Source organism: Manis pentadactyla, chromosome 1 (genome assembly GCF_030020395.1).
Source record: "Manis pentadactyla isolate mManPen7 chromosome 1, mManPen7.hap1, whole genome shotgun sequence".
NCBI classification, from domain to species: Eukaryota; Metazoa; Chordata; class Mammalia; order Pholidota; family Manidae; genus Manis; species Manis pentadactyla.
Window position 1 is genome coordinate 181,897,550 of NC_080019.1, and position 26,575 is coordinate 181,924,124.

Below are 26,575 nucleotides of genomic sequence, written 5' to 3' on the forward strand. Positions count from 1 at the left end.
TCAACTTGGGCTGATGCGGTATAGTGTAGTGGTAATTGTGAAAGAATGTGTGTTGGGAAAAAAAACTACAATGTCAAGCTTGAAGAACAAAGGCTGTTTTGTAAGGGATGCTTACCTCTTTGGAGAACTCTATCAGATGGGACTGTTCACCCATGCAGGATGCCACTACCAGGTCTTTGTTCATCTATTTTAACACCCCTTCCATTCCAGAGGGTTTGCTATGAAAGCAGCTTAGAAAGATAGAGGGTGGAAACACCGGACAGTGACTGAGCACTTGAGCACTTTTTGAAATGGATAAACCACAGTGTCAGTGACTGAGCACTTGAGCACTTCACATGGTCAAGCAGAGAAATAGGAAGAGGTCGGCTGTCTTCTTCCTGGTTTTGGGTAGTGGTGCAAGGACTGGGCTGGGCTGGGCTGGGCTGAGCTGGGTTTGAAAGCACTTGCCACTTCTGCCTTTGGATTAAAGAAGCCTGGGGAAAGACTCCCGGTGACTCAATTTGGAGTAGGGCGGCCTTGGTTTCGTGATTGCATCCAATCGTGTATTATCGTTTAATCCGTGGCTATGTCAAGTGGTTTACCATTTTTCAGTATGTTCGTTATCAAGGAGGGATGACTCTTTAAAAAAGTTGGGTTGCTGAGTCATTCGCCCCCGTCTGAGAGGTAATTAGGAACAGCTGGTGCAGATAACGCTCATCACATGCCTTCACTATAAAAGGCCAAGGATCGTTCAAGAGGGGTTGCTTCAGAGGGCTCGAAGAGGACCCGGCTAGTGTTGTTTGTTTTATACGGGTACTCAGTGGGTGAGGTGCCAGAGTACTCTTAGGAAGTGCCCACGTAGCACTGAGGTGCTGTTTAAATACAGGGCAGCCTCCTGACCTACTTTCTGAGAGTAAATTTGTGCGGGAGAACTAAAACTGAGGGAGACATTTATGGCTAGGAGTAAACCAATAATGGTATTGTAACAAAAATATTTACTACTATTACTGTACTTAGTTTTTTGTTTCCCTTGGTTTGGTTGTTGTGTGGTTTGTCCATTTCAAAAAGTAAACTTAATTTGTTCTTCATAAAGATTTCTTCTTGATAACACAAGGAGACTTCCTCTTGGTTTTTGTGGCCCTTGGCTTTTGATGCACTTAGTAGTTTCTGGTGGCAGAGACAAGGGTAAGGAGAAAATGGGTGGAATTAACAGGTTTCATTGGGTGAAATTTAGGAAGAGCTGTCCAGTGACAGGCAAACCATACATACCTATCTCGTTCTGTTAGTTGTGCTAGTGTCTTTACATCTTCTGGCTTTAAAAATGACCCAAGCTTATCAGTCCCCATTGCTAACAAAATTTAGGAATGGGACATGTGGAACAGGGGACCAGGCCCTTACCTGTCGTCAAAAGAATGACTGATTCTTATTGATGGTAGTTCATTTAAGACATTTTGTATTTGGAGAAAAAAAGGTAAATTTTGCGTTAAATTTGGGGCTAGAGATCATCATGAATTTTTGTAGGTATTAGGTTCTCTAGGTGAAATGCAAGATGATTCATTTGGAAGAAAATATTAAAACCTTGATTAATTTTTCTTTTATCTAAAATAAGAAAGCTTCAAGATACAGATTAGTAGTAGCATATGCATATTATATGATGTGGCACATAGCCCACTTTTCCTATTAGGGGACATAAAGGGTTTGTTAACCACTGAATGAAGAATGTTCAACAATTGGAATACTCTTTTATTCTTAAACTTCTGATTTGCTTTTAAGAGCTATCATTCTTTCAACTGTTAATATTCACTTACTTTTTATTTCATATATAGTTCTATTTTTATACTGCATTTTAAAGATTAGCAGCTTGGGTGTAAATTTCTTATTACATTGTTAATGTGGGGAATGGAAATACAAAACATACAAAGTGCCTGTTACCTATAATACCATGCATTTTGAATTTGGAGACAAGCCAGGTGGTTGATCTGTTTCAAATACATGGTCTGAAGTGTAGTAATATGGAAAAAGGTGAAACGGGAACACCTGAAGATAATCTACACATTGGAGTGTGGTTTGTATATCACAAATTCTTTTAGAAATTGCTTTGTACTGTTACTCCTTGAAGTTTGCATTTCTGGAGGGCCAAGTTTACACCCCCTTTAGCAAGGATTAATAAGACTACATGCAAGTCACTTGGGAAGTGCACTTTCCCCCCTTAGGAGAATGTGAATTAATTCAGAAAATTAACCTAGGCAGCTGCGGGCATGGTATTTACCATTCAGTTAAATCTCGTAGGATATATGCCTCTTGCATGCCTGTACTGTGAGAAATGATGTTCAGAATGCAAAGCCCTTTAAAATGGCCAGTTGTTGGTTTCTCTTCACAGTGCTGATCTCTGCAGACATGCTTTAGGAATCATCTTCCAATTTTCTGACTAATCTGTTAATGGAAGAATTGCTTTAACCCTAAAACTCACATTTCCTAAGGGTCCTACTAAATGGAAAGTTTATTTTATATGGTGCAATGAGTGATTTATGAAACTTTTGATTAGAAAAATAAACCGTATGTGGTAATCTAACCCGAGGTGTGGGTTATTTGAGCATTATTTGCTAGAATCCAGGCCCTGTGAAAAGAGTAAACATTTCAGGACTGCAGATAAAGTATAGACTTACACCACCATGACACCTGGGCTTCTGGCTTATTCTGTACAGCATTAACAGAACTGGGTTGTGGGCTTGATCTCTGTACAGTTGACAACGCAGCAGAAAGCAAAATGTTTAAAAGTGGGAGATAATGGAATCAGACTTCCTAAGGTCAATTTCTGGTTTCATTACACAGCAGCTTTGAAGCCTTAGGCAAGTTACTTCACTTAGTTGTGCTCCTTTTCTTGTCTGTAAAATGGGGATGATAGTAATAGAAAATACATCATAGAGATTGTTTGCAAATGAAAAGTGTTAGTATGTGTTAAGTGGTTGGAATAGTGCTGGCTGCATGTTGATAGGTATATTAGTATACATGTTAGGTGTTATCTGTTGTTCAAAGTCAGGGAAGTGCTTGGTTACACAGCCACATTTTGCAGCCTCCTTGAGCTGAACTGCAGCCCTTGATGACAAGGGAGACTGAGGAGAGCCTGTGGGTGTGCAGCAGGTCGCTGCTACTGGAAAAACAACTCAAGTGAGCATTCTGATGCTGAGTCAGCAGCAGCATCTCAAACACCCAACTTATGAGGGCAAGGAACACAGGATATAGCTTTTTATGTTTACTAAAGTGTTCTAACAGTCTCAGCAAAGTGCTCTGGAGGCAGTCATTACCAGTTAATTGGTAAAGTGTCTTTACTTAAAGAAGTAAAGACACTTGCCATTCTGCATCTAGTCTGTTCTCTCTGTTATGGCTGAGAACATTATGGTCCAGCAGGTTTAGTAACCTGTCCATTCCTCCCTGTTATTAACATCAGGGCAAAACTCATTTCTCCATTTCTCATTCCGGGCAGGTGGTTGGGAGCACTTGGAATGCAAATTTACCTGCCAGTTACTTTTCAGAATTGTATCTTTTAAAGTGACACTACTATGCAAATACAGAAAAATTATCCCTGATAAATAATGGACATGTTTATCAGATGGCTTCTAGTACTTGTTAGTAATTCAGAATGGTTGTGTTAAACGTTTTGACTGTTTCAGCTAGAGTATAAGTTTCTTGATAATGAAGATATGTCTTTTGTTTTATCTCACATGGAACATTGAATATGCCTTGGCTCTTTGTTCAGTAAACTATTGGTTGCTAAACTGGTGGTATAATATAGGTTCATTTTAGTTTGGTGGCTTTGAAACTTGGTAATTCTTAAAAGAGTGAAGGAGACAACATTCTATGTTGTACCTCTTAAGTTATGTTAAATAAGTACAGAGTTGAAACTCTTGATCATTTAGAATTCTGCTTTCTGTTTTCATCATTGGTGTATTAGGCAGTGAGATTTAAATCATTGTTTTAGTTCATCTCCTGAGAGACCATTTGTCTTGTGACTTCTTTTTACCTGTAATTGATTTAAGATTGAGTTGAGCAAAAATATAATTTGGGTTGTCTGGATGTTAAACCTCTTACACATCTAATACTTTTCCTTTACTATCATCACTCCTCTTGTGATGATAAACAAGATCCCTTGTTTTATTTTGGGTCAGGGACAGTTTAGAGAATATTAATAGGATAATAAAAATGCCCCAAAGCAAACGTTAGGAACAAAGAAATGGGAGTTGCCAGGAGTTTAGTTGTTAATGACTGTTACAGGAGCACAGTGGGCATGCAGAGAACTTGGCGGCTGCTGGTTCCTTTCTCAGTATGGGCACAGTTTAGAATATGTTACCCTTACGCAGCTGAAGCTCTGTGCAAATCATTTCCTTTTAAAAATAAATTTAAATAATTTTCTTAATGCCTTCAGAAACTCATTATTCAGAAGAATATTTTTGTAATAAAATATTCTCAGTTTCTATCTGGTAAAGTTATTTTTACTTTTTTGTCATTTCTTAGGTTGAAACAGTCATAGTGGACAGTTGCACTCCACTTTCCATCCTCCATTAAAGAGGAATTACACTAAAAAGTGTTTTATATAGTGGGATCACTTTTCAAATCCTTTGTAGCCTGGAAATTGGCAGTATCCCACCCCCAAGGTTATCGACTAATAGTATAGTAAGGGAAATGTCTTGTCTCTCCTGCCTTTTTTCCATTGACTTTTTTACTGTTGTTTACATCTGAGATTCTAAAGGGAGAGAGTTTGTTATAAAATCTGTGGCTATAAAAGATTTATTAGTCTTTTAATATATTTATTAGGTTGTAATTATTAGATTGTCATTTTGGAGTAAGTAGTTTTTGGTAAGATCAGTAATTTCATTAGTATGTGTTTTGCACTTAAATATTATTTAAAAAAAGTAAAGTGGTTATTGCATCTTGGCCCAAGACACTTTTCACTTTCAAAGTACCTAATGTCTCCTTATTTACTCTTTTTCTAAGGAGTAATTCCCAGCATGGCTCTTGGTTCTCCTCTAGTTTAATCATTTTTGTTTTCCACATTAGTAAAAGACGTTTGAAGTAGAAAAGCATTTTGCCTAGCTGAATAGGGATGTATGCCTTTATTCCCAGCTGTCATCCAGACAAATCAAAGGAATGCCAGTTAGGGATGTGTCTGTAGCTACTATCAACTTGGCCCAACTTAATAGTGTCTGTGGTAAAGGACTGTCACAAATACTGTTAAAACTCTAGATATATTTCTTTAGATTTTTAAAAATGTGTTTTGTCTCTTGAGGGCATGCCTGGTGTCATTGGTCTAGTTTGTTGTCTGTTCCAGACCCCAGGAGGGCTGGGATACCGTTTTCTCTCTGGAGCAGGTTGGCAGCAGTGCTCACTGGTGGCAGTGGAGCTTAGATACTAGCACATGCCCCTGATGTTGCTTCTCAGATACCAGTGTGGAAAGTACTCCGCCTTCTACTGTGTTAACTTTGAGCAGCTCTCTAATCCTTGGAGAGTAAAAAACAGTTGTGTTTTTAAGTTGCAAGGCACTTTGGTTTCTTAATCTTCCTGTACACGGTGCCCCTCTCCCCAAACTTACATACCAGCTTGTAGATAGTAGGATTGCTAATTCATTTTAACATCCGTGGTATGCTTACTTGTTAGGGTTTGGGTTTATAGTTGATTCGTGGAACAAATATTTATGCCTTTACATGCCAGGAACTTTTGTAGATACGGCAATATAGAACTTTTCAGGAGTTACTCTAGTAGACAAGCAAACTGTCACTGTAGGGCTGTAGGAGGTATAATTGCTGTAATAGCAACATGTAACATGTGCCTTGGACCTATAGAAATGTCAAGCCTAAAATTTGAGAAATTAGGAAAGCTTTGGGAATGTCAGTGATGAATGCATAGTTTAGTGGAGAAAGCTTGGAAACTCTTTTGAGAAGCTAAGCAATTAAGAATAGTTGAGAAGAGAGAGAGATTTTAGTAGGGGAAGGTTGGGAGGAGAAGGTTTTGTGTCTGTGTATTATAATGACAGGAACATTTAGAAATAATTCATCTTGAGCTGGAAGCTGGGATCTGCTTCCCCAGATGCTCACGGCATCAGGTAGAGAGTAGATTTGGGAGTACAGTAGATTTGATTAGAAAACGAGGGGGTGAATGGTGCTGAGCGGCCAACGGTGCCATCCTTTCACCTGCTACTTAAACTACTACTAGGTACAGGTGCATACTTCTGAATAGAAAAAGAAAATGTGGTTGTCTTTGAATTTGGAATTTTAGGTGACTTTTTCCCTATTGTTTCACTATATTTCCTACCATGATCAAGTATTACTCATAGAATCAAGTCAAATAAATGTTTTAATTAAAAACTGAAAATACCCACTCTTTTGGTCTCAAAAATTGAAAAAAGAACTATATATGCAAGGAATATATTTCTTTCAGTACTCCAAACAGTTCTGAAGTTCTCTGTCACTTCTGAATACTTTCAGGGAAAGGGAACTATATAATTGTATCCTGTAACTTCTTATTGAAACTATCCCAAGAGAATTACTTGCTCTCTCTCTCTCAATCTGCAGGGCATGCCCATCTGTAATATCTGTGGCTCTCATTGAGGGATGATGCTTGCCTGCCTTGACAAGAATGGTTGATTCATTGACCAGATGGGCCAGGATTCTTTGGAACCCTAACTTTTGAGTCAGTATTACAAACAGAGCATCGCTCCCTCTCTACACACACATTTGCCTCCTAGGAGGGAAAGCTGTTGTCTGGTTAGCTTTTTTGCCACTCTTTTCAGACTTTTAAGATAATAATGCCTCTTTAAGTTTACGTAGTGTTCTTGAGTACTCCTACACTTCTTTAAAAGCTTTGGTATGTTCAAAGGACTTGTATGTGTCATTGTGTTCCTTCTCAATCCCAGATTCTGGTGCTTTGTGAAAGACAAGCAAGTAACTGTCAGTACATAAACACTTAGTGTTGTAAATTCACAAAATAGTAGTTAATTTGCTAATAGTTTTTTCTACTTGATAACTGATAGGCTGTGATAAATGGTTAGGGTAGGCTTCTGAAATGGTGGTATTCGTTTTGTTTTTTTTTTTTTGCTGGTTTTATTACACTTAAATTATCTCATATGCTATTTTCCATAATTCAAAAAGTTTTCATAAATGTTATTGTAATGGTTATATGTCTATTTAATCACTCATTTATTCATTCCATTATTGCTGAATAGACACTTAGGGTTTTTCTTATATTAATATTAAAACATTTTAATACTAGTTCAAGATATTTGTAGTCCATGGTATTTTATACAAAGTATTATGTCAATTAACAAGCCAGTATTTTAGGATTACAGGATTTACTTTACATTCTGTCCTCTTTCAGTAACATATGAAAAATATGTTATTTTAATAAGAAAATTTTCCAGTAAATTTTCTATGAATATGTTTCACTATCTAGCTTTGTCCGTAGTTCTTACATCATTTCAAATAATGGTCTTAATGAATACTCTTTAAAAATCATCTTGTGATGAGCAAACTTCAAAAAGGCTTGCATTAAATACAGAATTCATGTATTAAGAATTACACTGTGATTTAAAATCTTGTATTAGTTAGAAAGTCAATAGAATCACTAATATTAGATAAAGGAAATATGAGAACAAGAACTAATCTGTCCTTTTATTATAAAGGAAAAATGAGGGATCTTAAAATTAAGGTTTAACTGTTTTTAATAAATAATACTTAAGGACTTAAACACTCCTTTTTATTACCACTGATTTGAGATATTAAATATGAAATCAGGAAATTGAGTGTGATGTAATTCCCTGCCCCATGTTAATGCTGAGGCCCAGTATATTTTCCTATTCCTGTGTTAAACTATGATGAGACCAAGAGAAATAACAGCTTCCTGCTCTATAAAATATCCACTACCACAAGATGAGATTATACTAAAGATTTTACTTAGCAAGATTATAACAGCTTGCCCATCAAGTCCCTCTTGAATATTTTCACCCCACATTATCCACCAACCTAAAGCTATTATACCCTAAATTTTGGCTAATTCCTACAAGTTCCTACCCTTGTTAGACCTGCCTTAAAATCACCAGGTCCAGGTCCTTAACATCCACAAATATCTTCTTATATCTAACTGAGACACTATTATACTCTGATCCTGTTCTAACTAATTGTCATATATCTACTAAACCTAGCTTTGCTTGCTTAACAGATTTTTATGATGGTCTTCTGGAGAGGTAACAGTAAATATTGCACAGCTTTATGAGTAGGAATCAAACATAAAAGCCATCAAAACATCTAATATTAGATGTATTAGACACAACTTTAACCTGCTTTAAATCTGGATTACTTCACTTACAGTAATTGCCTAATCAGTAATTGCTGATTACCAATAAAAATCTTAAGATGAAGTTCATTTTGATCTAATTTGTCAACAAAGAATATTGAGAAGGGTAGCCTTGCATTTTTTTTCCAAAAACAAACAAAAACTCTATTATTTTTAAGTATATTATTATTCAGAATATAATCTTCATTAATAACAATAATGACCTTCCGGCTGTGATTTTAAACTAAAAATGACAAGCCAAAGACCCAAATTGGTGAAAACAATATAGCACCATTTTTTCCCAGAATTAATAGGGCATTACAAATAGTCTAGATTAGAAAGATGATGTTTTTATTGTTTGTATACTGTAAACTGGAGTGAAAAATTTGACAAGCCATTTGGGTCATTTCTTTTGAAGTCATTTTTCTCTAAACTGGCCCCCTTGTTACAGGGTGAGGGATGCATAACTCACTTTCTCAGTAGCTCTCCCATGTTTAACAACCATTACTGTCAGAAATATCTGCTTTATACCAAATTAAAATCCTGGTTGGTAACTTCTGACAAGCTGATTTTCTCTCATTCTAACATCAGAAGGCAGTGGTACCTATCTCTGAATATCTCTTTGCAGTCACACACATGGGACAATTTTGGCATTCTGGATAGAAATGGGGAAAGAATAGATAGAAAGGAAAGGGGAAAAATTAAATTGAGGAGTCCTCAGTGCACTATCAGGAGGTGAGATAAAGGAAACCCTGGGAAAGTTGCCCATGCTCACAGACATTCCATCATCCTGTCCCCCCTCCCATCCCCCACTTTCTCTTATTTAAAGACATTGTAGCAGAAATCAAAATTGCCTTTGAAAAAGGTTAATTCCTTTTGACTCAATTACAAAACTTCTATATAACTTGAAATTCCATTAATAAGACAGTCTTTAACCTTCAACCTTCTCTTCAGACTAAAGAATTCAAATTCTTTTCTTTGTTGTTTTGCTCTGTTGCCCAGGCTTATCAACATTCTCCATCTCCATCAAACTCTGCAGCAAAAAATCAGGTAATAATCTTCAAAGGCCTAGACTGGATTTAGAGGCATGTGTCTGTTTTTCTGTATCACTGTCCCCTTCTGTTTGGTACTTGTAGAGACTATGTACAGATACGTGTTGCCAGGGAAAGCAGCATAATGCACGGCAGCGGTGATTTTCTCCTGACGCCAGCAATCCAAGTTCACACAGCATGTGTCTCTCAACATTTTCTTCTGGGTTTGCTTGCTCATACATTGCTTATGTCTTGATTTTTCAAGATTATGTTCCTCTTTGTTTTTATTATTGTTATTCTGAACATAGTTTTTAGCTGTTTGTATCAGTCATATACTCTGTAGTGTGTTGAATAGTCTGGTTGTATTCTTTTGGATAGAATTTAGGAAGACTTAATAATGCCAAAATAAAGACGTGAGATGCAAGCTTCACATTATTACTTATTGAACAAAATCCTGTGATTATTTTATTTTGGAAAGTAGCTTTTGAAGACTTCGATGAAAGTCTACAGCTTAGAAACCCTCATTTTAAAGATGGTAATTTTGACTCCCAAGTTAAGATAAATAACAAGAAATGGACTTAAACATTTTAGTTTTAGCTATGTATATTGAGATGCTGTAGTACTATGGTGGCTATCAGGGATTAATGGATTAGATCATTTTTAAATAAAACATTTCAATTTAATACTTCTACTTAAAAAAGTTTCAAATCTGTGATTCATGTAATATTCTAATCCACTGTAACTGCCACCTTATTTAATTAAAATTAACAATTTTTAAAGTCTTAATTGCCTTTTTGACTCAAATTTATTATGAGTTGGAGCAAGGTGGTGTTTAAAGAATGGAATTTGAAAGGCACTTTTTTGGTTGTTTGATCGTGTGTGTGTTTGTGTGTGTGTGTGTGTTTAAAGTTACTATGCATACTATATGTGTCCACTCTTAGAGCTACAAAGGGTTATTCTGACCTTGATCTAGTTTTAGGGCTTTCATTTCCTCTAGGCAATCAGAAATAATGTGGATCATGGTTATAATTTTTATGGTTTGAGAACAAAATAACAGATTTAATATTTATGAATGTAGGACATGTGTACTTAATACTGTGTATTGAAAGTAGTTTTTAGTGAAATAGCTCCTAGCATTTTGTCCTTGTTGAATTTTTCATATATAGTTGAGTGTAACTATAGACTTTGATTTAAAGTCAGCATAGTTTTAATGTCAGATTCCTTTTAATGATATGTGAGATTTATTTAACCAAGAAATGTTAGAAAGTAATTAACCAAGTACTGAGTTATAAGGGAAAGTTTGCAGTTTCTTAAGTATTCTTTTAACTTGTTTAACTTTGCTGTTTTTATGGCACATGTAGGATACTCGAGGCATTTCCCTCTATTCCTCTATTGTTCTTCCATCCCTCTTCACTTTTACCCCTTCCCCTCAAAACACACATGCACACACACATGCACACACTCAAACACTCATTCATGCCATTTAGGTCACATAACATAAATTGAAATGTAGTATTTGGACTTGAGGGCAGAAGATGTCTTTAACCTTTGTTACTGACCCTCTTGGGGCTCTAGTCTCCTCATCTGAAGTGGGGGAGTAGTCATATTGGATAAATGTGCCATTTTAATTAAAAATTCTTAAAGCAGCAATTACGTTGAGCAAACGTGCTATTTAAATTTTTTTCCTTTTACCTTGTTGAGATCTTTATAGGTTTAATGAATTTTTATTCTTAAAGGTTTAGGAATCTGCATTTTGTAACTTCTTGGATTTGTAACGTTTTAAGGTACAGTTTTCTTAAATGCTCCACATCACTAATTATCAGAGAACTGCAAATCAAAACTGCAATGAGCTATAACCTCACACCAGTCAAAATGGCCACTATCCAAAGGACAAGAAGTAACAAGTGTTGGTGAGGATGCAGAGAAATGGGAACCCTCCTATACTGGTGGTGGGAATGTAAATTGGTGCAGCCACTATGGAGAGCAGTATGGAGGTGCCTCAAAAAACCAAAAATGACCCAGTAATTCTGCTTCTAGGAATTTTTCTGAAGAAAACAAAATCTCTGATTTGAAAAAGTGTATGCACCTCTGTGTTTATTGTTGCATCATTTACAATAGCCAAGATATGGAAGCAACCTGACTGTTCTTTAGTAGATGAATGGGTAGAGGGGAGGTACATATATAAAATGGAATATTATTTAGCCATAAGAAAGAAAGAATTCCTGCCATTTGCAACAACATGGATGGACCTAGCGGGTATTATGCTAAGTGAAATAAGCCAGGCAGAGAAAGATAAATACCATATGGTTTCACTTATATGTAGAATCTAAACAGCAAAACAAAAGAACACAACAGCAGTAGACTCATAGACACTGAGGTGGGACTGGTGGTTACCATGGGGAGTTGTGGATAAAATAGTTGGAAGGGATAAAGAGACCCAGAATCTCAATCATAATATAAATTAGTCACAGGGATGGAAGTACAGCATAGAGAATATAGCCAATTCTGTAACATCTTTCTATGTTGAAAGGTAGTGACTACACTAGTTGGGGTGAGCATTTAATGTAGATAATTGCCAAATCACTATGTTATATACTTGAAACCAACATAATATTGTATATCAACTATACTGCAATTAAAAAGTTTTCTTTCAGTCACTTGCTAATAATGGCAATAACAATGGGAAAATATTAATGATCTTGTGCCAAGCATTGTACTATTAAATGCACCAAACCATTCCCTCTTCAGAGTCAGTGTTGATGTTGTTTTTCTTATGGGCAACCTGAAGCCATGAAGTCAGGTAGAAGTTCACATAGTTGGTAATACCAGTAAAGCCTTAATTATATACCAGTCTTCCTGTTCTTTCCATTATCCTGTTGGTGGTGTTAAAATAACCTAAAATTGATTTTCCTTTGCATTTCATAATTCTGTATATTTGTTTAGGACTTTATCCTTTTCAAAGGGCTTTGCGAGACAGGGCAGGAGCTGCCTACTCGTTTTAAGGCTCATGGGTGCACACTTGCACTTGTTCATATAGCTAGATCTGATTTGATGGGTCTGTCTTCCTTATTTTCCTATGGTAGGGTTCTTTTCCATATCAAACCATCATTTTGTTTTAGATTCCTTTATAATTTATTCTTTCATGATTACTGTGAGGGTATATAAGATACAAGATACTGTGTTTCATTGTTGCCTATGAATTTTCCATTGAGTGACAAAGAATTTTCCACTGATGACTGGAGGAAATACACACTATAAAGGAGAAAAAGAATTGACATTCCTTGGCAGATGTAAAGACAATTGAAATAAATGTGACTACATTTTTTAACAAAGGCACTTTTTTTTCCTTATAGTTGTCTCTCTTAACATTTTTCTGGTTATAAACTAATAGGGATTTATGGTTAAGAATTTGAATGCAGGAACAAACAAAAATTACATAGATGTAACCATTGTTAATATTTTGATATATATCTGACTAGAGTTGGGGGAACCAAGGTTTCTGGACATGTTAAATGTGAGTTGCCTGTTAGACATACAGGTAGTTAAATAACTACTAAGTATGCAGTTGACTTACATGAGTATGAAGTTTAAGAGAGTAGTGAAGATTATACCAGTATAAATATGAGAGAGTACAGCAACTCCATGAGTAATCATGTCATCTCTGGGTGTGGATGAGTTCATCTAGGGAATGTGTGCAAAGAAGAGAGATCTGAGGACTAAGCCTTTGGCTCTCCCAACATTTAGAGGTTTGGAAGAGGAGGAGGATTGACCAAAGAAAATTGACAGGTGGCTTCCAGTCAGGTGGGAAATCAAAGGTCTGTAGTATCCTGGAAGTCAAGTGAAGAAAGGATTTCAGGTAGGGAATGATCAACCTGTTGGATGTTGCCGAGATGCTGTGTAAGATGTGGAGGCCATTGATCATCTGCACTGGTTTCCATGAAGTGGAGGGGAAAAGACCTAACGTCAGTGAGTTCAGATGAAATTGGGAGGAGAGGGAAGTGAAGACTGAATATAAATGGCTCTCTTTGGACGTTCTATAAAAGGGAGCAGATTTCTACCTGAGCTAGAAGGTATGGGGGTTAAGAAATTTTAATATAAGAGCTATTACAGTATGTTTTGTATGATAATAGGAATGCTATGTATTCATTTTTCTCTTGGTGAGACTTTGTAGAAGTTTGTCAGTTTTATTGATCTTCTCAAAGAATCAGCTTATTGTTAAATTCATCAGTTCTTCCAAAAGCAAAATTTTATTATGTGAGTGGTTTTTTCAGTAGAAGCACAATAGATTGATTTCATCAGATAGATCTGAAAGGCAGAGAACCAGTGCTCTAGTGGTTTGACAGTTAAACAGCTAGTTTCTCTGGAAGAGATCCTTAAATTTTTAATGAATCTGTTTGAATTTCGTATCACTGTCAATATAAAATATTAAACAGTACATATAACATTGTTCTCAAACAAGAATGAATCTCACTATATTTTTCCTACCTTCCCCATCTCCTAGTTTTGTCAAATAATCCAAGATTTTAGTAAAAGGTTGATTTTTCTCTTATTCAAATTCCTTTTTTATTTGAGGAATCTTAAATAAGTTTCATTATAAGACTCACAAACAATTTATATCAACAATTTAGACTTCACTGAGTTTTCCTATTTTTTATCTATTTAAACATCTTTTAAGTTTGTTTTTTAGTAAAAATAATATAAATTCTTAGTTTAAACAAATAGACCAACCTCATCTATTGTGCCCCACCTTGCCCCCAATTCTGTTTAATAGATAATATTCATCTTTACCCATTTCTGTTCTTTAATTTGCTTTGTGGTTACCTCTGTCTGTAATAGATGTTCTTATACCTCTATTTATGAAACTAAAACATTATCTTTTGACTTCCTGTTACCATGGGTGTTGATTTTGTTTGCTTCTGTCTTACCATCTTTGTTTGGGTCACTTCCACAACTCCAAATTTTTTTTTTTATTTGGTTTCAATTTGAGGAAGTATCTTTTGACTGCACATTGTAAGTCATATAGAAATATTACCTGGAGAATTCTCAAGATGGCAGCATGAGTAGGGTGGCAGAAATCTCCTCCCAAAACCATATATACTTTGAAAATACAGCGAATACAACTATTCCTAAAAGAGGGACCAGAAGATACAGTACACCAGCCAGGCTGCATCTACATCTGTGAGAACTCAATATCTCACAAAAAGGGTAAGATACAAAGCTGTGACCCAGTAGGACCCGAGCACGCCCCCAACCCCAGCTCACAGGCGGGAGGAAAAGAATCAGAGTGGGGAGGGAGTGGAAGCACAGGACTGCTAAATAACAGTCCTAGTAATCTGCACCAGAAGCAGAGAAAAGCATTGCATGGTATACTGGATATTAGAGGAACGGAAAAGCAAAATCTGAGACTAAGACTGTGAACAGGTTCCCATGCCGGCTGCCCTGGGACAAAAGAAAAGCGGGCTCTTTAAAAGCCTTAAAGGGACAAGTGGACAAAATGGCCCTGGCACACTCAGCCCAGCAGGCTGGGAACTTTAAGGAACTTCAGGCACCCTAACCCCCTGGGTGGCAACGCAGCACTGAAGCCCCTCAGGGTGATAAGCAGCCTGCTGTTCATTCCCCACTGCCAGCACTGCAAGTGAACCGGCTGATCTGCCACTGCTGCAGAGCAACTGGGGGGTAGCCCGGCCTACAGCAACCACACAGAGGCTTCTCCCAGCACGTGGCTAACTGGGCCAGACACCCTGCCTGCAGTCAACCGACTGGTCTCTGTGCAGAATCTGGAAGGCACAAAGGGCCTTTATTCTCGAGGCAGACACGTGCTGATTGCCTGCAACCACTGCCAGTGCACTAGGCCATCCCAAGGGCTGCCCTGCCCACGGCAGCTCAGGGGATCAACCCAGAGGCTGCCCCCTGCGAGCGGCTGACCGGCACATGCGGATGAAGCCAGCATGGAGTCGGGAAAGCACGTGGGAGCTGTGTTCTCGCAGCAAACACTAGCAGATTGCCTGTAACCACTGCCAGTGCCCTTGGCCATCCCGAGGGCTGCCCCATCCACGGCAGCTCGGGATCAACCCAGAGGCTGCTCCCTGTGTGTGGTTGACCTGCACAGGCAGTGGAGATGGTCAAGGCAACCAGCAAGCAGGAAGGGACTTTGTTCTCCCAGCTGACACACACACTACTCACCGGTGATCACTGCCATTGCCATGAAAATGCAGAAGAACCTTGTTCAGTCCAAAATCCCTCAAACACAAGAGAGAGGGCCTGGTGAGGCTGAAATCACCAATCTTCCTGAAAAAAATTTCAAAATAGAAGTCATAATAAGCATGCTGATGGAGCTACAGAGAAATATGCAAGAACTAAGGGATGAATTCTGGAGGGAGATAACAGAAATGAAACAAACAATGGAAGGATTTAAGAGTAGACTGGATGAGGTGGAAGAGACTGTTAATGGAGTAGAAATCAGAGAACAGGAATACAGAGAAGCTGAGGCAGAGAGAGATAAAAGGATCTCCAGGAATGAAAGAATATTAAGAGAACTGTGTGATCAATCCAAATGGAACAATATTTGCATTATAGGGGTACTAGAAGAAGAAGAGAGAAAAAGGGATAGAAAGTGTCTTTGAAGAAATAATTGCTGAAAAATTCCCCAAGCTGGGGAAGGAAATAGTCTCTCAGACCATGGAAACCCACAGATCTCCCAACACAAGGAACCCAAGGAGGACAACACCAAGACATAATAATTAAAATGGGAAAGATCAAAGAAAACGACAGAGTATTAAAAGCAGCCAGAGAAAGAAAAAAGATCACCTACAAAGGAAAACCCATTAGGCTATCATCAGACTTCTCAGCAGAAACCTTACAGGCCAGAAAAGAGTGGCATGATATATTCAGTGCAATGAAACAGAAGGGCCTTGAACCAAAAATACTGTATCCAGCAAGATTATCATTTAAATTTGAAGGAGGAATTAAACAATTCCCAGATAACAAAAGTTGAGGGAATTTACCTCCCACAAACCACCTCTACGGGGTATTTTAGAGGGACTGCTCTAGATGGGAGCACTCCTAAGGCGAAATAGATGTCACCAGAGAAAATAAAATCACAGCAAAGAAAGCAGACAAACCAAATACTAACTAAAGGCAAAAAATAAAAATACACAGACATCTGTGGCTTTCCTGTACACTAACAATGAACTAGCAGAAAGAGAAATCAGGAAAACAATCGCATTTACAATTGCATCAAAAAGAATAAAATACCTAGGAATAAACCTAATGAAGGAAGTGAAAGACCTATACCCTGAAAACTACAAGACACTCTTAAGAGAAATTAAAGAGGACACTAATAAATGAAAATTCATCCCATACTCTTGGGTGGGAAGAATTAATATTGTCAAAATGGCCATCCTGCCAAAAGCAATCTACAGAGTCAGTCCAATCCCTATCAAAATAACCGACAGTATTCTTCATAAACTGGAACAAATAGTTCTAAAATTCATATGGAAACACCAAAGACCCCGAGTAGCCAAAGCAATCCTGAGAAGGAAGAAAAAAGGATGGGGGATCTCGCTCCCCAACTTCAAGCTCTACCACAAAGCCAAGTAATCAAGACAACTTGGTACTGGCACAAGAACAGACCCACAAACCAGTGGAACAGGATAGAGAGTTCAGATATTAACCCAAGTATATATGGTCAATTAATATACGATAAAGGAGCCATGGATATACAATGGGGAAATGACAGCCTCCTCAACAGTTGGTGTTGGTAAAACTGGACAGCTACACGTAAGAGAATGAAACTGGATCACTGTCTAACCCCATACACAAAAGTAAACTCAAAATGGATCAAAGACTTGATTGTAAGTCATGAAACCATAAAACTCTTAGAAAAATCTCTTGGACATAAACATGAGCAACCTGTTCATGAATATATCTCCCCTGGCAAGGGAAACAAAAGCAAAAATGAACAAATGGGACTATATCAAACTAAAAAGCTTCTGTACAGCACAGGACACCATCAGTAGAACAAAAAGACATCCTACAGTATGGGAGAATATATTCATAAATGACATCTCCGATAAGGGGTTGACATCCAAAATATATGAAGAACTCATGCACCTCAACAAACAAAAAGCAAATAATCCAATTAAGAAATGGGCAGAGGATATGATCAGACTCTTCTCCAAAGCAGAAATTCAGATGGCCAACAGGCACATGAAAAGATGCTCCACATCGCTAATCATCAGAGAAATGCAAATTTAAACCACAATGAAGTATCACCTCTCAACAGTTAGGATGGCCACCATCTAAAAGACAAACAACAACAAATGTTGGCGAGGATGTGGAGAAAGGGGAACCCTCCTACACTGCTGGTGGGCATGTAAATTAGTTCAACCATAGTGGAAAGCAATATGGAGGTTCCTCAAAAAACTCAAAATAGAAATACCATTTGACCCAGGAATTCCACTCTGAGGAATTTACCCTAAGAATGCAGGAGCCCAGTGTTAAAAAGACATACGCACCCCTATGTTTATTGCAGCACTATTTACAATAGCCAAGAAATGGAAGGAACCTAATTGTCCATCAGTAGACGAATGGATTAAGAAGATGTGGTACATATACACAATGGAATACTATTCAGCCATAAGAAGAAAACAAATCCTACCATTTGCAACAACATGGATGTAACTAGAGGGTATTATGCTCAGTGAAATAAGCCAGGTGGAGAAAGACAAGGAAATGATTTTACTCATCTGTGGAGTATAAGAACAAAGCAAAAACTGAAGGAACAAAACAACAGCAGATTCACAGAACCCAAGAATGGACTAACAGTTTCCAAAGGGAAAGGGACTGGGGAGGATGGGTGGGAAGGGAGGGATAACGGGGAAAAAGGGGCATTATGATTAGCACACATAATCTGGGTGTGTGTGGGGGCGTGTGGAAGGCAGTAGAACACAGAGAAGACAAGTGATTCTATAGCGTCTTACTATGCTGATGGACAGTGAATGTAATGGGGTATGTGATGGGGACTTGGTATTGGGGGGAGTCTAGTAACCATAATGTTGCTCATGTAATTGTACATTAATGATACCAAAAAAAAGAAAGCAGAAATAGTACCTTTTTTTCTGAGTTCTCTTTGATTCCATCAGTTTTACTTTTATTTTGTGAAGATTAATATTTACATTCCATTCTATATCCATAATTAAGTCTAATATTATTTGTGCTTTCTGAAAGTTGAAAACCAAGTAACAGTGTTCATGTTATTGTACCTATGTCAGTATTGGGCACTGGAAAGCTCAGTAGCTATTACATTTCTTTCCCTGCAGTTTCAGTGTCTCCCTATGCCACTCAAACATTTCTAACACCAAATTCAAATAGCTAACAATTATTGCGCACTTGTTATGTGCCAGGCACTGTCTTAGGAACATTATATTATTTCATTTGACTATCTCAACAAAAAGTACCATTCTTGTCCCTACTTTACCAAAAAATAAAGGAAATTTGTCAGAGAGATGTAAAGTAACTTGCTCAGGTGACAGCGAGTCATCAAGCTATAAAATGCTATTCTGTGTTATCCATCCCTGGGGATCTTTGGAGCTTCTGGCTGCTGTTTGTGAGGTTCGGATAGAGTCTTCCAGTGTTAGGCGTGTTTCCTGGCAATCACTCTCTGTCCTTCTCATCTCTGTCCTCTGATTGTGGGATCTTAGGGATGCCTCAGGAGAATACTTAGAAAGTTTTGTAGGAATGAGGTGGAGTGAGTTTGGGAGTTTCACTTTTGGGGAATTTTCACTCTGAGTTTTTTTTTTTTACCTCTGAGGTTTTTGTAGGAGCCCTAAATTAACTGGGATAGTAACTACTACATCCTTTCTGCCCATCTGTTGCTCATCTTTGAAAACCTACTGTTAATGAAAACTTTTCTTTTACGGGAATAAGGAAGGGATGAGTTCTCTCATTCAGTCATTACAATAAGGGAAGAAAAGGAGGTAAGTGTAAAAATGGGAAAGAAGTAAAAGCTCTATTTGCAGATGACATGATTATGTACATAGAAAATCTTAAGGAACTACAGTGATCAGAACTAATAAGCAAATTAAGGTTGCAGAATTCAAGGTTAATATTTTAAAAAAATCAACTTAATGTTTATATAGTAGCAGCAGAAAACCATAAAATGAAGTTTAACAAACAAGTACATTTGTAGTAACTACAAAAAATCATAAAATACTTAGGAATAAATTTAACAAAATACATAAAAACCCCTTTACCAAAAACATCAGGATAATGCTGATCTAAGCAAATGGGGAGATATGCCATGTGTATGCACCAGAAGACTCATTTGTTAGATATTGGTTCTCCCTAAATTGGTATATACATTCATTGCAGTCCTAAATAAAATTATATTGGCCTCTGTAATTCAGTAAAAAGAAAACATAACTAACAGCTCAGTTAAAAATTTGCAGAAGAATTAAACAGATGCTTCACAAAAGAAGGTATACAGGTGGCCAGTAAAGAATGTATTAAGATGCCCAACATGATTAGCCATCTGGAAATGCAAATAAGACCTCAGTGAGATACCACTGTCTATTTCTTAGGGTAGCAAAGATGAAGAAGGCTAAAATACCAAGGGTTGGTGAGAATGGAGCAACTAGAATTGCCATGTAATTCTGATAGCAAAGTAAAATGATACAATTGCTTTGGAAAACTGTTTAGTGATTTCTAAGAAGTTAAACATACCATATCACTCAGCTCTTCCACTCCTACATGTTTATTTACCAAGGAGAAATAAAGTGTATGTCCATGCAGGTGTTCATTGAAACTTTATTATAATAATCCTACTAGAAACAGTGCAATTGTCTATCTTTATTTGCTTTATCCATATAATGGAATATTATTCAGCAATTAAAAGAACCTCAAACATCTGATGTGTGCAATATGATTGACATAAAGCTGAGTGAGGAAAACTTGAAGCCAGAGTTGATAACATGTGATTTGATTTATGTAAACACTATAGAAAATGTATGCTAGTTTACAGTAACATAAAGTGAATTATTGGTTACCTGGAGCCAGGGGAGCAGGGAGGGAGGGACCTCAGAGGGATATGTGGAATTTGAGGAGTGATGGACATTTCTGTATCTTGATTGTGGTGGTGGTTTCATGCACATATATAAGTGTCAAAACTCATTAAATTGTACACTTTAGATAGTGTAGTTCAATGTAAATCATATCTCAGTAAATAAAGTTGTGACTCACAAGTTCATATAAAAAATAGATATTCAGTACATTAGTTTTATTGGTGTGGGCCAATTCTAGTTGCTACTTTATATTTTCATAACATAGTCAAATTCATTTGAGATATAACAATCCTATTAAGGATCAAGTAGCTGCCAAATATGTTAAGCAAATAAGAGACTTCATCATTTCTTAAAGTCTTTGTAGTAAGAAGGTATAAAACAGTGGAATCCATTATTCATATTTTGGTTTTGGAGCTTGGATTTCCTGTGTTCCTTCTCTTCTGTCTTCCTTTATTCCCTTTCAAGCTGTTTTTAAACTTAACAGAATTATCAAAGTTGAATTTGTTGACTTGGGAAATAAAAACCTTTTATTTCTGACCTCTTAGTGGGTGAATCTGTAAATACCTTCCAACTTCTCTAACTATACAGGCTTCTCTCCTCTGAGCATAACTTTAGCTTCATAATTAAACCAAGTAAATATAACAATATATAATCTTTATTGCTAAATATATAATTTTTAATATTAGGAGAAGGGAAAAAATACAGCTTTCCCCTGTATGAAACCTCATAAAATGTAATAATTATGAGCTGCCAAACATTGTAGCAATTCCCTTAACCCCACCTCTCATTAAAGAAGTTATGGCATCTTTAGTACCTAGTTTTGACATAGATTTCCATGTTATTTAACCATAATATCTTTGTACAAGTCCTTAAAAAACAAAGTTATCATTTTGGTGCTGCTGTAAGATCATCTGCTACTTAATCCAAATTTTTTTTTCTCCATTTTCATTCAGCTTTTTTTGTACATTCATCCATGTACCTCATTCAGTCATACTTCAGATGTTTTCATAAGGCTGAGAGAAATGAACTTAGAGTATGTGATTATTAGATATGATATTTAAACAGTTGTAATAATTAAGATCTGCAAAAAATTAAAGAAAAGCAAATCTTGGTCACTGAGTTATTCTTCCTGGCTCTTCCTGGCTGGCGAGTCAGGTCTTAAGTGTTGGGAAGAATACTGACTTACTGTCTCAGATTTAAACTCCTACAGACTTTTTGATGTTGAGATTCTTTACAAATTGGTGATGTAACAAGAAAAGCCATGTTTTAAAAAAGTTACTTGTGAGCATCTGCACCTTAAATTAAAAACTAATTTTTTTAATAAAGGCCCTTAAAAGCAAAGGACTAAAGGTGTACACATGTGATACTGTTGGCTCTTTGCCATCCACTTGCAAAACAGGAGGTAAGGCTACCTAATTTCAGGAGAACACTTGAACTCTGAGTATCTTGGGTACAATGTAGCAGCAACTGACTTAGGGGAGTTTGAAGCTTAGGAGGGAGCCTTAGAAGGGTGGTGTGGTAAGAGAAATTTGCCTGTCTACTGAGCCATTGAAGACCCTGCCCTGAAATTGATAGAGGTGGAAGCAGTTAACAGGGTGTTGGAGGTGGTGGTAGGCAGAAGTAGTAAGGGGGAAAAGGCAAAAATTTCAGATGGTCACTAAAAGAAGGGGGAGTCAAGGAGCTCAACCAGGTTGCAGATGGAGAGTGCTGCTTTTACATAGCAGCCAAGACAGTTGCCCATTGCACCATGTCTGCTATCCAAGGTCACTAACCACTTCTCATCCACACACACACAAACCTTTGGCTGACAGAATTATTTTTGGAAATAATTTTTCTCATTAATTCAGTATGTAGTTAAATGACAATTGACCAGAAAGTAGTTTTTTTTTAAGATATTGCAAATAAATACTTTTAGGTATGTCCACATTCCTATGTCAGTTGATTATAATAGTCTTTGTTGTCTCTTTTACCCCTAGGCATCATTTTCATTTAAAAAATCTCTAGGTGATGTTCTTGAATTTAGGGACTTCTATTTGTATTTTCATGGCACCGAGTCTACTGTGTGGTTCAGGTAATCACTTGTAGAAAGAAAATGCATTGCTGTTCAGTGAAGACAAGGAATATTTGGAGAATAGTCCTTTTCTTTGAAATGAACCCTGGTGTTAGGTTATTTTGTGTTCCCTTCTACATTGAGAATTAAAAAAAAACATGAAGTCCTGTGAGACTTAAGTTAAACAAAATTCCAGCTCTTCTGTACACAAGGAACTTATCTTTATACACGGTTACCTTCTGAGTATCTGTTATGAAGTATTGTAGGTCTGGCCTATGATCTAATATTCACCTTAGGTTTTAAAAAATCTTTTTAAAGTAAAATACCCTTAAAGTTATTAAATTGTGATAAAGCCACAGCATCTAGTTTTATTTCTTTATCATTTTGAAAGCAAAAACATCAAATGGTAACCATATTAAAACTTAAATTGTGTATACTGAGCAGAGAGCAGAAGTTATTTCCAAATTGAGATACAGGAAGCTTTAAAATGCCTGTTCATCCTCTATCAGCATTACTAAATGAATCAGCTAATTCCTAAGGTCAGCATACCTTTATTTTAATTTATAACAATAGTACATATTTCCAAGAATATAGAAAGGTCAGGTATAACATAGGAATCTAAATTTGTTGTTAATAAATTAAGAGAATTTTAGGTCTGGAAGGTTCCTTGGAGATACTATATCTTACTTTTTAGGTTTGAAAAATGTTAGGTGACTAACAGATTTATGGCAGATGTATGTCATTCTCACCTGATGTAGTCATTGTGTTAGGTAAAAATGGATTGCTGAGATGGTGTTCAGAATTAGAAAAACGGCTTTCAGAATAACTTTCTGTAGGGTCCATGCTACTGAGGCCAAGGTTGAGGTGACCTCACTCATGCAAGTCCGTTGTATTGACTGTAGTTGCCAAGTCTTGCAGGTATGTTTCTGGTTCCCAGAGCTAAGGCCCCTTGTTGGTTCACCTGACTCTGGAAAAGCTTTGCAAGGACTTCTCTGAGTGCCTGGCTCATTGACATTGTTCCTGTACATGTTGGAATAGCTGTGTTGTGTGGAAGAAGGTATAGATGATCTGGGTTTGGATTTGTACTGAAAATGCCAAGTCAGTTATTCAGAAGCAGATACTTGAATTGGGCCCGGTACTCTCATATATGCTTGAGTTATGGCAGAAAACAAGTTAAGCAAGGTTTTGACATTTAAGCTGTGACCTAAAGGTGAGGAGTTTGCAGCTGAAGAGTAAAGTTCAGGAAAGAGGCACAGCCTGTGCAAGGGCCCTGGGATTGGAAGGAGCTTAGTGCCAGTGGGGCATGGAAGAAGGATGGTGGGGTTGGAGTACAGCAAGAAAGCAAGGCAAAGCCTTGAGGTAAGGCTGGATTAACAATAAAGCTGACTGTGCAGGTTTGGAGGACATGCTAAGGGTTTAGAATAGATCATAATTTGGAAGACATTGTAGGGTTTTTGGCAAGGGAGAAATCCTTAATGTGGGAGAATGAATTGGAGGGGATCAAGAGGAATTTTGAGGGGATGAAGCTTTTGTTGTTATCATCATTAATGGCAGCTAGTATATATTATTTGTTTGCTGTGGGCCAGACACTGTGCTAAGCCCTTTACCCTCATTATCTCAGGTAAACTTGACAACAACTTGGGAGGTGCTTTTGTTATCCCTGCTTTATAGATGAGGAAACCAAGACTGTAGGGTTAGTCAGCTTGCCCAAGGCCATACAGCTAGTAAGTGGTAGAGCTGGGATTTGAACCCAGGCAGTGTATGATTCTAGACCCTGTGCTTTTAGCCACAGGATTTGGGTTTTCAATGCATGAGGTGATGGTCCTTTAGTGGTTCTTGAAATTGAGTAGATCACAATTAAAAAAAAAAAAAGTGGAAATCACAGTACTTTGCATTAGTAAGGGTTAAATATTGATGTGTGAAACTTTGTCTCACTTATTTTCTGTATTTGTACATGTGTGAGCTTGTAAGCCATTGCAAAAGGCTGAACAGCATTTGTCTAGACAAGAGCCAGTGAAGGCTTGGACTAGAATGGTGGCAGTGCAGATGGGGAGGGGCAGAGGATCCAGGTCTCGGTTAGAGATTGGACACAGGGGCTGAATGTGGGAGGTGTTGGGGGTGAGTCCCAGGCTTCTGGTGGGAGCAAGGTCAGACATGGCACATGTGTGCTCAGTCCACTTTAAGGGAGACTGACCCCTCTCAGAGGGGTCCTCCTGGGTGGCTGTTGGTTTTTACCTGAGTCTCTAGCTTCTCTCAGCTGCAGCATATCACCCAAATCTGTATCTTACAGCGAATCTGTAAGCTGGCTGTGAGCCTGTGAAGTGATGTGCCACCCAGAACTGCCTCAACAGGGGGTTGAGCCAAGAATAATTTCTTTGTGAGTTTGAGGTGAATGGTGAGGGCCACACAGGCACATGTGGGTTAACGGCTGCTCTAGAGTGAAGGTAGAGGATAGTTTTTGCTGCACTCCCCTTGGTATCCAGAGAACCTTTAGGTTCCAGTGTGAAGAGTCCAGAGTCCCCTTTTTGAAGTTCAGGTCCAGTTCCCTTGTTCCTGGCTTTTTGCGAGGCCCATTTCCTTATTCTCATGCATAGCTTTAGTGAGACCTTGCTGCCCACATTACTCAGTGAGTCCATACTGTACATTCAGCAAATACTAACTGCAGACAGAATATGTAGTAGTTAAATGCTTGAGGCAAAACTCCCTTCTCTGTCTTACTGATGTTTGATCTTGGCCAAGACCCTGCTCACTGAGCCTCAGCTTCCTCATCTGGGAAGTTGGGATGATGTAAGCATCCATGTTGTAGGCTTATTGTGAGGGGTTAAAGACCAGCTGTATCTAGCACTCAGCTCAGTGCTTGGTGCAGAATAGAGCTTAATGAAAATTTGCTGTTAGTATTTAGTATTTTTCATGAACAAAGCCTATGAGGAGAAGCCAGTGTAGAGAGATTGGATGTAAGTGAGAAAGGGTGTTAAGGTACCAAATTCCAGAGAAGCAAGGATAGTATGAGATCAAAAGCAGACATTAATGGATTGTTTTTAACAGGACAGGGAGTCTGTAGACATCCGGGGAGGGATATATTTTCTGTAATTGTATCCCAATTATGGTGGTCACCTGGAGAGATGCTCATTGAGGAGGTAGGTGGCAACTTGGAAGGCTCTTGTGGCGAACGGGAGACAGGGACATACAAAAGAATTGGTAAGCAACACTGAGACCCTGGGATTGCACCTCACTAATTTATGGTGACACCAGTCTACGTGTTTTTATGGTTTTTCCTGGCTGTCCTATGTTCTGCCAAATGATGAGGTGTGAAAGTCAGATTAATGTAGTTTTAATGGCTTGCAAGGCAGATGCCAGGAAAGAGTAAGAAGGCTGGGGACTTGGGTGCAGGAACATAGTAAGGCAGTGGTCAGTGTTGAGTCTGGCTTGGCAGGGGGAGGGTACAGTCTTAGAGAAAGTGGAGGGCAGTGGTCTTTGTGGTTCTGCACACATGAGGTGTACATAGTTTCTGTGAATGAAAGTTCTTCCTTACTATTCCTAATACTAATAGTTTGTGTTGATAACAGAAATATTAAGACCACTTGCTGAAGGAAATTTACTACTCTTCCATATGGGCACAACCCAAAAGTCCAGTTAGTTCTAGTGCAAAATTTTGAAGTTGCTAGGATTCCATATGGTGAGCTAAATTGGTAAATGATAGGTTGTGCTCCTTAACCTTGGATAGAGTTTAAAAGTTAAACCACATAATGAGAGATTTTATTTTCATTGACTACTTCTGAGGAACTTAACATTTTAGCTATATTGAGCATTTAAAAAATAAAATAAGTAGAATAACATCTGTAGATGCATTTCATGTGTTTGTGACCAGAACAGCCCGTCTGTGAGGCAGAATTCACCCCTGGCCTGGTCTGTCTGAACTTTAGTCTTCATTTCTCCTTTCATTTTTTGTTTGGAGTATAGTGAACCAGAGCAAGGTAACATTTATTCAGTCACCGAACATTTGGGGACTTTATGTTTCAGGCAGTGAGTGAGGTGTCGGAAGAACCTCACCCACTGCCTGAAGACATGGCGACACCCAGGAGGAGCTTCTCAGCCTCCACCAGCCTGGTCACCATGCCATGGTGGGCATGCTC

The 26,575-nt window shown here is 37.8% G+C and overlaps 1 protein-coding gene across 4 annotated transcripts in view; it reads left to right on the top strand.

Annotated features, from left to right (window-relative positions):
- Nucleotides 1-26,575, top strand: part of BACH1 (BTB domain and CNC homolog 1) — a 44,353-nt gene that overhangs the window by 904 nt on the left and 16,874 nt on the right. Inside the window, exon 1 of one of the 4 annotated variants that reach the window (XM_057503896.1) lies at nucleotides 11,392-12,643. The exons of 1 other annotated variant lie outside the window; for it this stretch is intronic. The gene's annotated coding sequence lies outside the window, so the exon portion shown is untranslated. Of the gene's footprint in view, nucleotides 1-11,391; nucleotides 12,644-26,575 lie in introns of those variants that run through there. 2 more of the 4 variants (XM_057503898.1, XM_036926309.2) reach the window with 2 other exon arrangements.